Consider the following 10,320-nt stretch of genomic DNA (forward strand, 5'->3'; position numbering starts at 1 on the left):
TTCAAATAAATCAAAGTTGGTTAGGTCCAGCCTCACTGTGTCACTGGGCCTAATCAAAGTTGATTAGGTCCAGCCTCACTGTGTCACTGGGCTGATGTGTAAGAGTGGAGCATTTTTTTCCACCAGCTCCCATCTTCTGATGGTCAAAGTTTGCCCCATAGGATATTAACTCTCTTTTCTGTCTAGGTTTGCACTGTGTCAATGAACTGAAATCAAGTGGCAGGGTTGATGGCTGCCTGGTTTTGCTGGGTTTGTTCACGGGTGGCATTTTATTTATTTATTTATTTTATTTATTTTTTTTAAGTTTTTTTTTTTTTTAAGATTTTATTTATCTATTTGACAGAGAGAGACACAGCGAGAGAGGGAAAAGAAGCAGGGGGAGTGAGCATGGGAGAAGCAGGCTTCCCTCTGAGCAGGGAGCCTGATGCGGGGCTCCATCCCAGGACCCTGGGATCATGACCTGAGCCGAAGGCAGACGCTTAATGACTGAGCCACACAGATGCCCCACGGTTGGCATTTTAAAGAGAGGACTTGCCCACAGTTTAGTTGTTCTTCGGTGTGACTGGGGGAGGGTGCATGCGGAAGCCAGGAAAGCATGTTTCCCTGGTTTGGGAACAAAAAGGGTACACTTGGAAAACATGACCACACATGTCTCTCTCGCCCCCACTCTGTGCCTCACGGAAGCACGGCTGGACACGACGGGGCCCTGTTCTTGCCAACGTTTTGATTCCTTTTTATAGACCCAACATCTCCTCCCTGGCTAAAGGAAGGGATTGGGCTGGTGGAAGAGATGCAAGTCACTGGGCTTGTCTCCTCTTTCACCTTTGTTTGTGGGTGAGTTAAAGGCCAGAGAACAAACAGGTGATAAAAGAACAAGAAATCCTTGAAAAAGGATAGGCAGCGTGGCTCTTAGGGTCTGCGAAAAGAAGCTAAAAGACAAGGTCAGGTTCTGTTACTCTAAACCTGCTTAAGCTGAGCAGAAAGACAGAATAATTGAATTAAATTGGCAGAAGAAAGATGTTTTGAGGAGCAGGGCTTAGATAACGGCTATGTTTTCCCAAAGTTTGTAGCACATGCCATGTCCCCAGAGGTGCCTATGCAGTGAGTGAATGAATTCATGAATGAATGATAGTGATAGTAAGGTCTCATAGGCCTGGATTTTGATCTTCAATTCATCACTTATTATCCTGTGGCCTCAGGAAAGTCCCTTACACACTCTGAACCTGTTTTCTTACCTTTAAAATAAGACTAAGAATACTTTCTTGCAGGATTGTGGAGAGGGTTAAGATAATAAATGTAGGCACTCAGTGCATAGAGGTTATTATTAAACAATTATTGTTTTCCATTAATACCACTTAAAACAGGGAGTTGGTCAAACTTTTGGAATATGGGTGTCCTTTTGAAATTTGAAAGTAGTTTGCCAATGCCCCCCATGTTAGGATATGCATCACTGATGGAGATTATACATCCTGGCTGAAATCAGTAACATTTTAATTAGTGAATGAATTAATTTAGAGAGGGAGGGGAGAGCATCTTAAGCAGGCTCCACACACAGAGCAGAACCCTCCGTGGGGCTCGATCTCACAACCCTGAGATCATGACCTGAGCTGAAATCAAAAGTCTGGCCCTTAACCGACTGTGTTACCCAGGCGCCCCAAATCAGTAACATTTTTAAATGAATTTCTGTCTGATTAATTACAACTCATCTACATACATAGTAGTCAGATGAAAATGATGAGCCATTTATTCTCTCTGCATACAAGGCATGGTGCTCATATAAATTACCATGGGTTCTTGCAAAACGCCCCATCCAGGCACCTGGGAGCCGCCAGTGGAAAGGACTGAACTCTATGGGTGGGCCATTTTTAGAAGAGAGGATTAATTTATCTTAGTATCTTTTTTAAAGTTTTTTTATTTATTCATTCGAGACACAGAGATACAGAGAGAGAGAGAGAATATGAGCAGGGGGAGAAGCAGAGGGAGGGGGAGAAGCAGGCCCCCTGCTGAGCAGGGAGCCCGATGCGGAGCTCGATCCCAGGACCCTGGGATCATGACCTGAGCCGAAAGCAGACGCTTAACCATCTGAGCCACCCAAGCGCCCCAATTTATCTTAGTATTGATAGTAAGCGACGCTGGACGGAGGAGATGGCCTCGCCACACAAAGGTGGTCCTTCAGACTAACATCTTTCAAAGTTGGGATTATTTTCCTCTCTGAGAGTGATAGTTTTGTGTTCATCTAGCCAAAGGAGCTTGCTAGATACCATCTTTTTTCATAACAATGGGACTGGTTTCCAAGCTGACATGTTGAGGATGGAAGAATAGTCTGTGTGGATGGTCTGTTTTTCTGTGTGCTTTATAGTCAAAACCATTGTGAACTTGTATCTGAGCAGAGCCTGAGACGAGGGCTTGTTTGCAGGTGGTTTATTTTGGGAAGTGATTTTAAGGTATGTGCAGGGTGCTTGCTAGACAGAGTGAAACTGGGAAGGCTGGAAAGCCCGTTGAACTGTGTATTATTAACTGGTTACTGCTGAGGGCAACTGCAGTGCAATGCCATTGGGGACCTTTTAGGAGCTGTGTAGAATGTACCTCAAAATTGTACCCTGAGACGTGTAAGAGTGGGACATTTTTTCCACCAGCTCCCATCTTCTGAGTCAAGGTTTGCCCCATAAGATGTTAACTCTCTTTTCTGTCTCGGTTTGCACATGTGTCAAGATGGCTGGATGGGGCTGTGATGAAGAGATGGGGGTGTGGCTGAGGTACAAGACTGCCAGGTAATTCCTGGGCACAGCTGGTGCCACAGCTAGGGCTGGGTCAGAAAAGTGAGCCAAGAAGACAGGAAGTGGGACACAGGAGGTGCCCAAGCAGTGAGACAAAGCACATGGAAGGAATGACTGATTCCTTCTGTAGTCCTTGGGAAGGTTTTACAGAGAAGGCAGTAGATAATTAAGCTGGGTCTTGAAGGATGAAGAGGAGCCCACCAGGTAGTGACAGGGATGAAGGGCATTCATGCAAGACAGAGAGAGACCAAAGGAACATGTGTGGTGTGGGCCTGCCCTTGAAGTTTTCACATTTCTACTCTTTCTCTCAAGGCTCCTGGCTCAGTCCACTATTTCACTTAGGTTTTTTATTTGTTTTGCTTTGATCATAAGAAATAGAGAGTTAGTCTCTCATGGTTCGTCTCCCCCTCATGAGAGACTCTGGACTCCGGGAATCAAACTGAGGGTTCTAGAGGGGAAGGGGGTGGTGGGATGGGTTAGCCTGGTGATGGGTATTCAGGAGGGCACCTACTGCATGGAGCACTGGGTGTTATATGCAAACAAGGAATCATGGAACACTACATCCAAAACTAATGATGTATTGTATGGTGACTAACATAACATAATAAAAAAATTATAAAAAAAAAGAAATAGAGAGTTATTCTGGGCAGATGTTTGCTGTAAGGTGATAGTAGAAACCAGGGATTATAGGGGCACCTGGGTGGCTCCGTCAGTGGCTCAGTCGGTCACGACTCTGGCTCAGGTCATGATCTCAGGGTCCTGGGATCAGGCCCCGCGTTGGGCTCCCCACTGAACAAGGAGACTGCTTCTTTCCTTCTTCCTCTGCCTCTCCCCATGCTTGTGCTCTCTCTGTCTCTCTCTCAAATAAATAAATGAAATCTTAAAAAAAAAAAAGAAATCAGGGATTACACATAGGAGGGGTTTTTCATTGGCCAGAAATGAATTCAATCCTCTGTGCCTGTCCACGTATGTCCCCTGCATCCCTTCCCGCCCCCCTTACCTGGGACTGCCTGTGTCCAGGAGTTGTGGGTAGTTTGTGCTCTTTCTAAGGTGATGCTAGCACGGCAAATCAGGGTTTTCCAGTCTTTGATCCCTATCCGAGAATCTCTATAATATGCGTTATTTATATTCTCTCTCTCACTCTCTACATTGGTCAAATGGAGCTTGTCATTTGTCACTTTGAGGAATATCTGGGCCACTTCAGCAGGTGCCTCACCCCTTCTTACTTTCAGGCAGTACTCTGTGGTATCCGTCTCCTGCCACCGCCAGGACAGCAGTGTCCTTTGCCTCTTCCCGTACAGCGGCTCTCTGAATGGGATCTCGTAACTACCACTTCTGTCTCAGTGTGGGTTCCTCAGATCCATGGTCTTGTCAAACTCATTTCTCATGGCTAGATCCCAGCATCTCCCTGACTCCAGTCACGAGTGAGCTGATGTGTGTGTGGGATGTGTGAGTGTGAGTGTGTGTGTATGTGTGTGTACGTGTAGTGGGGGCTTGGTTGAAGGGTGGGAGGGTTTCCTGGGACATTGGAAATCACACAGCTAGGTAGCTGCTTACTCCATTAAAGCATAAAGCTTGGGCATGTGTGGACCTTATATTTACGTGTGTCTACTCCAGTCCAGGCTTGTGCCCCATTTCCAAAAATGTCATGGCATCAACTCTATGAGAAACTCATCATTCCCATTTTGTGGAGGAGGAAGCAGCAGACTCATAGGGTTGAGTAATTTGCCTAACCTCACATAATTTCTAAGTGGCTGAACTAAGGCTCCCTTCCAAGCATGAAAAACATAACCGTTGGGGGAAAAAAATCACAACTGTTGAAATAAATTAAATTGCTATCTGCTTAGGACATGTTACTAAGTACCTAATACTTTGATACTTGGGGGCAGTGATGAGGGGTAGACTTTAAATAAAAAACTTTTAATAAATAAATAAAGTTAATAAATAACTTTATATAAATGTTTAAACCGGTCAAAGAAGATTCTGTTGTTTGCTACTAAGAACTCTGACTGATTTAGCATTAGACTGTGGCAGGCCTATGAGCCAGTTTTTGGTTTGGGGTTTAAAGTAACATCTGTGCCTCTTTCTCCTGATTCACAATTTCTTTAACCCTTATATCCTGACAGAAGTGTTTTAATTTCTGCTGGGTCCTCAATGACACTGAAGTATTTCTATTGCCCTTTGAGTGTTCCTCACAAAAAAAAATTTTTTGCCTTCTGATTCATGATGATAAAAAAGAAAAAAAAACTAAAGGAAAAAATATGGAAGTATTATCCACAAATGTCATTAATTTACGTGCCCTTTCAGAAGAACTTACTTATAATTATTTGCAATGAATTTTCTTTCAAATCTTAAAAAATGTCATCTGTGACTCTTTATTTTTTCCTCTAAGCAGAGGCTTTGCTAAAGACTGTCTTTAAATGCTAAATGCTGGGGATGGGAGGTTGATAATAGAGAATTATAGGAAACATATAATTCAGTTTGAGAGAATAGACATTCCCATTAAAAAATCAATAATTCAAAGCTCAAGGTAATACATTTCCCACAGGCCAACCTCTCTTGTGCTACTGGGCTGTCCTTTTTATTTTTTTAAGATTTTATTTATTTATCTGAGAGAGAAAGAGAGAGAGAGAGACAGAGAGAGAGAGAGAACTCGAGCACGGGCAGGGGGAGGGGCAGAGGGAGAAGGAGAAGCAGACTCCCTGCTGAGCAGGGAGCCCCAAGTGGGACTTGATCCCAGGACCCTGAGATCATGACCTGAGCCGAAGTCAGACACTTAACCGATTGAGCCAACCAGGTGCCCCCCGTATGTATCTTTTAATCAGAAAAAAATCAGAAAAGAAGTTTTAGTTCATCTGACTCTCCAGTCTTTCACCTGAAATGGTCTATTTGATTTGTGGGTCATCCATCAGGTGGATCATATCCCTCTTGAACTTCAAGCAGTCTGACTACATTCCATGTTTGGCATTGGCAAAGACATCCTAAAGGCCTCCTTCCTACCCTGCCCTTGCTGCTGTAGCCTTGATTACTTCTGCCAAAAATCTCATGGGCGAGCGAGACATTTGGGCTGCCGGCTGCAAGCTTCCCAATCCATAGCTTTGTTGGTGTGGGGATATTGGCTTGCAGTGAAGGTGGAGCAATGTGGACATGCAACTCCACAGTTAATTAATTCTACTGGTTTGATCAGAGCCAGCAGAAGAAGCTACTTGCCCGTCTCACCCAGAAAGTTCTTAAGCAGACAGTTTTGGATGAAGGCATAATTACAAAAGAGAAAAATGTATCGGGTCTGTCTTACTGTGTCACTAGACTGGTTTGCCCCAACTTCTTCCTTCTGTGATCGTGTTATCACCGGGCAGGAATAGACTGACGGGCAGCCTCGTCTGCCTGCTGTCCTGGTCTTCCGTGGTGGTCCCCTGCATAGCCCCGGGCTGCCGGTTCTCTTGGAAGGGATGTTCCCCCGTGGCACGTTTCTGTGGTCAGAGCTAGGTGAGAACCTGTGCTTCTGATGAAATCGGGTAGATACAAATTTGTGGGTGCTTAACCGATAAGTAGAATACTCACCACTTTTGTCATCCATTTACCCTCCTGTTGTAGAGCCCTGTTTCTCTTCATTTAAGCCTACTTATTTATCAAAATGCTACTTGAACTTGAACATGTATTAGGTTGTCTATTTTGCTTCCCATTGGGCTTACCTCCTAAATTCCTTGTATGTGGAATTTTTGTTTTAGTCCTTGTTCGAGAAAATACCAATTGGTAAAACAAACAAACAAATTTCCATCTCTTTAACTTTCAGTTTATTTTTAAGTATCAAGATAAAAACAGCAAATGATACTGGCTTCTTTGAAGGATTGCCTGTCTGCAAGTTGGTTATATTTTGTCCTTTAATTATCATAATAACATTTTAAATAACTCATCATCTTAGGAATTTCTTATGTTTGCAGGTCCTCTGTTTGTTGCTGTATTTTTGAAGTTTTCTCAACTCTTGTTAAGACAAGTTTCCAAAGACTAATTATCTTTATAACAAAGTGAAAAGCTTAATCCGACATACATATCTATTCTCATACTTCTTACACATGATGTTCGCCAGAGCACAAAGAAAAATATTATTCAGTCTTCCTCTAAGTAGAATCATTGGCGAGTTAAAAATCCAGAAAGCGTTCCTACTGCCCTTATAAACTGGAAATTAATAGCCCTTCTTTCTTTTTAAAAACTAGATTATCATTCCATTTCGCATAAAACATCACATATGATAGCTTGCTTTCTTGTTCCAAGGAAACATTTCTTTCTATTAAATACGGTTTGCATCTACAACTTAGCATATCATTAGAAAGCAGGCAGTTTGAAAACATAATATTTGTAGTTCACACTTTTTTTTTTTTTGGAAACACCCCTTCTGTAGCAGTTAAAGGCCTTGATTTGCACTTCACTGATGAGGGGCCAGCGCACTGAGGGATTTAGCTTTTCAAGCTCAGATTCAACTCCAATGTGCTGGAATGGAATACAAAGTACAGCTCTGCATTCATTATCACTTAATTATACAACTAGTTGGGTTTTCAAAGGCATTTTCCTCCCCAAAGCAAAATCTGTGCCAGGTACTTTTGTTTCCCTGCAATGACATTTTATATTAAAAAAAATTTTTTTTAAGTCTTCTTCCTGTTACAAACTGAGGAATATTCTTCTGTCCCTTCTTTTCCTAAGGATCTACTAGACAGCACGGCTGCTCTTTATTATTTTCTTTTTCAATAAGCTGTTCTTAAATGGAAAACAGCAATGATAGCTTTTGTCTTTCAAATGATTAGCCAAAGGGGAAAATAATCCAACTCAGTCTGTGCTTCTCTGGTTTCATATTTAGTGCAAGTTTAAGAGTCACTAACACAGAAACTGAGAACAATGAATCTTTACACTCTGTAGACTAGGGTGTCTCCACCTCAGCACTATTGATACGTGAGGCTGGACGGCTCGGCTCATTGTTGTGTGGGGCTGTGTTGGGCTGCTTAGCGGCCTTCCTGGCCTCTACCCGCAAGGCCCCCTGAGCACGCTCCCCTCCTGCCCGCCCCCCCCCCAGCCATTTGTGACAACCATCAAGGTCTCCAGACATTGCCAGATGTATCCTGGGGGGAAAAAACAAGATCTTGATTGAGAACCACTGGTCTGGAACTATGAGGGACTAAAATCATAATTATTTATGTGCCGTGGTTTTGAACTCTTTCTCTGCAGGGGTATTTGAGAGTTGTTTTTTCAATACTCTTCTTTTTCTGGCAGACTGCTTGGATTTAAACGTTTTTATGCTATTTCCATCGGAAAGCTTGGGTAGAATTGGACAGCATCTCTCAGCTTCTGTCCTTGCTCCTGTCCCCCACCCCCGCCCTGCAACCCCTCACCCCAGCTCCTACCTATTTTCCACACAGCAGCTAGAACCATCCTTCAAATGAGAGGAGGTCACAGCTTTCCTCTTTGCAAAACGCTCCGTTGGCTCCCAGCTTGCTCAGAGTCAAAGGAAAGTCGTTACAGTGTCTAGAGGGTCCTACAGGATCTGGCCTCCTTTCTAACTCTACCTTAGCTCCTGTGCATCCTTCCTAGCCATTCCATGGCCCTGCCCTGTGCCTTCCCACCTCGGGAATTTTGCTCCTGGGCTGTCCTTTCCCTCAGAGAACTGTGTGGCTCCTTTTTGCTTCTGCTTTCTGCTTGGATGAGAGGGCTCTCCTCCTCGGCCCATCCCCCACTCCCTATCCTCCTCATTCTGCTTTATTTTTCTCCAAAACATAGGCCACCATGTGATGTAGCACTTCCTTGTTTACTTTCTGTTTTTCTCCACTAAAGTGTGAGCAAGGGGCCGACCCTGCCTCTTGCTCTGGGCTGTGTCCCGTCGCCCAGCACACTGACTTGTCCAGCATGCATCTGGTGCTCAATAAATATTTGGTAAAAGATTGAATACTCTTTCTGTTAATAAACTGAGTTCAAATACTTTGGTTCTGTCTTCATTTTCTTTCTGAATTAGAGTCCTCCCGATCCCAATCCTGATCCAGAGACGGACTATAATCTGTGCTCAAAGAAAGAGCCCATTTCCCAATCCTGGTGAAATCTTTTTGTTGTTGCTGTTATTTTATTGAGGGGAAGACAGATCATACAGCTTGCTTTATTAATCAGGACTTTTTCAGTTGCAAAGGACAGAAAACCCAGCTTAAGTAAAGAGGGGAAGGTATTTGCTCATGAAACTGAAAATTCAGGGGCGTATCTGGCTTTAGGCATGGCTGGTTCAGGTGTGAAGTCATATCCTCAGGAACCTCTCTTTCTTGGCTCTGCCTCCCTCCCTGGGCCTTCATACTCTTTTCATTCAATGGCAAGAAATGGCCCAATGGAGCTACAGGTTTCCCTTCTATCGGTTTAGCAACCCTGGTGGAGAGCGAGTTCTCTTTTCCTTAGGGTTCATGCAGACATCCCGACTCTCCCTGGTCTGGCTGGGGCCACACATCCTTCTCTGAACCAGTTATTGTGCCGGATCTGGGACACATGCCCCATGGGACACATGAACCGAGAGCAGAGGAGAGCATTTCCCCAAGGAATAGCAGCAAACTCTCACCTGAGGAAGCAGGAATGATTGCTGGGCGGACAGAAGAGCAGATGTCTACTGCACTAAGACCAGCTTCACCTCCATCCCCAACTACGACCATCCTACAGATTCCCAGAGCCTCACCGGAGGGCAGATCCACTGGGCTGTTTGCTATACATTCCATAAAAGGAACCAAACTATCGCCGAAAATGCAATGAGAGGGAGAAAATGGAGTATAAATCAGTACTTGTCGTGATAGTGACAAAAGGAAAATATGGCTAACCCTCCTGGGCAGGGGTCAAGGCTCCTCAGGAGCAGGCTCAAGTAGGAATACTCTTATTTCCCAAACTGCTGTCTAAGGAGTCTGTGTCAGGGCACCTTTAGGGCTTCTGTTTTGCAGAGTAGATGAAGGCATGTTTGAAGCAAGAACTTGACTTTCCAGTACATACAAGTGAAGCCAGGGCTACCCCTTAAGAAAAAAGACTCTATGTTTAAAAAAGGATATTTATATATTTAAAGACAATGTAAATGAAGCCCTGGGTATTATACATGAACAATGAATCATGGAACACTACATCAAAAACTAATGATGTAATGTATGGTGACTAACATAATACAATAAAATAAAAAAAATAAAGACAATGTAAATGCACATCTGTGTGAAAATATTAAATATTTAAAGAATAACAGTTTGAAAAGGCATGAAAGCGTGACAGTACCAGGGATGTCACATTACTGGTCAACTTGGAGGCCAAGGAACATATGTCTTCCTGGCCCTGCCTTCAGGTGTACTAACTTTTGAAGATAAAGCAACTCGTCAGTGGCTCTTTTGAGTAATCGAATTCATTTATCTATGCCTCTAGAGAGCATGTGGGTTGAGGTAGAAGAAAGAAGGAAAAGGGGAGTGGAGCAGTGAGTGAGCCACCCTGGAAAACCTAGCACCCCCAATTGAGGATTAAAGGGTGTTTTTATAGTGTGACAGTCTTTGTTACA

This window comes from Callorhinus ursinus, unplaced genomic scaffold, assembly GCF_003265705.2.
Source record: "Callorhinus ursinus isolate GAN/ISIS: 27379988/994484 unplaced genomic scaffold, GSC_fseal_2.0 scaffold14, whole genome shotgun sequence".
NCBI classification, from domain to species: domain Eukaryota; kingdom Metazoa; phylum Chordata; class Mammalia; order Carnivora; family Otariidae; genus Callorhinus; species Callorhinus ursinus.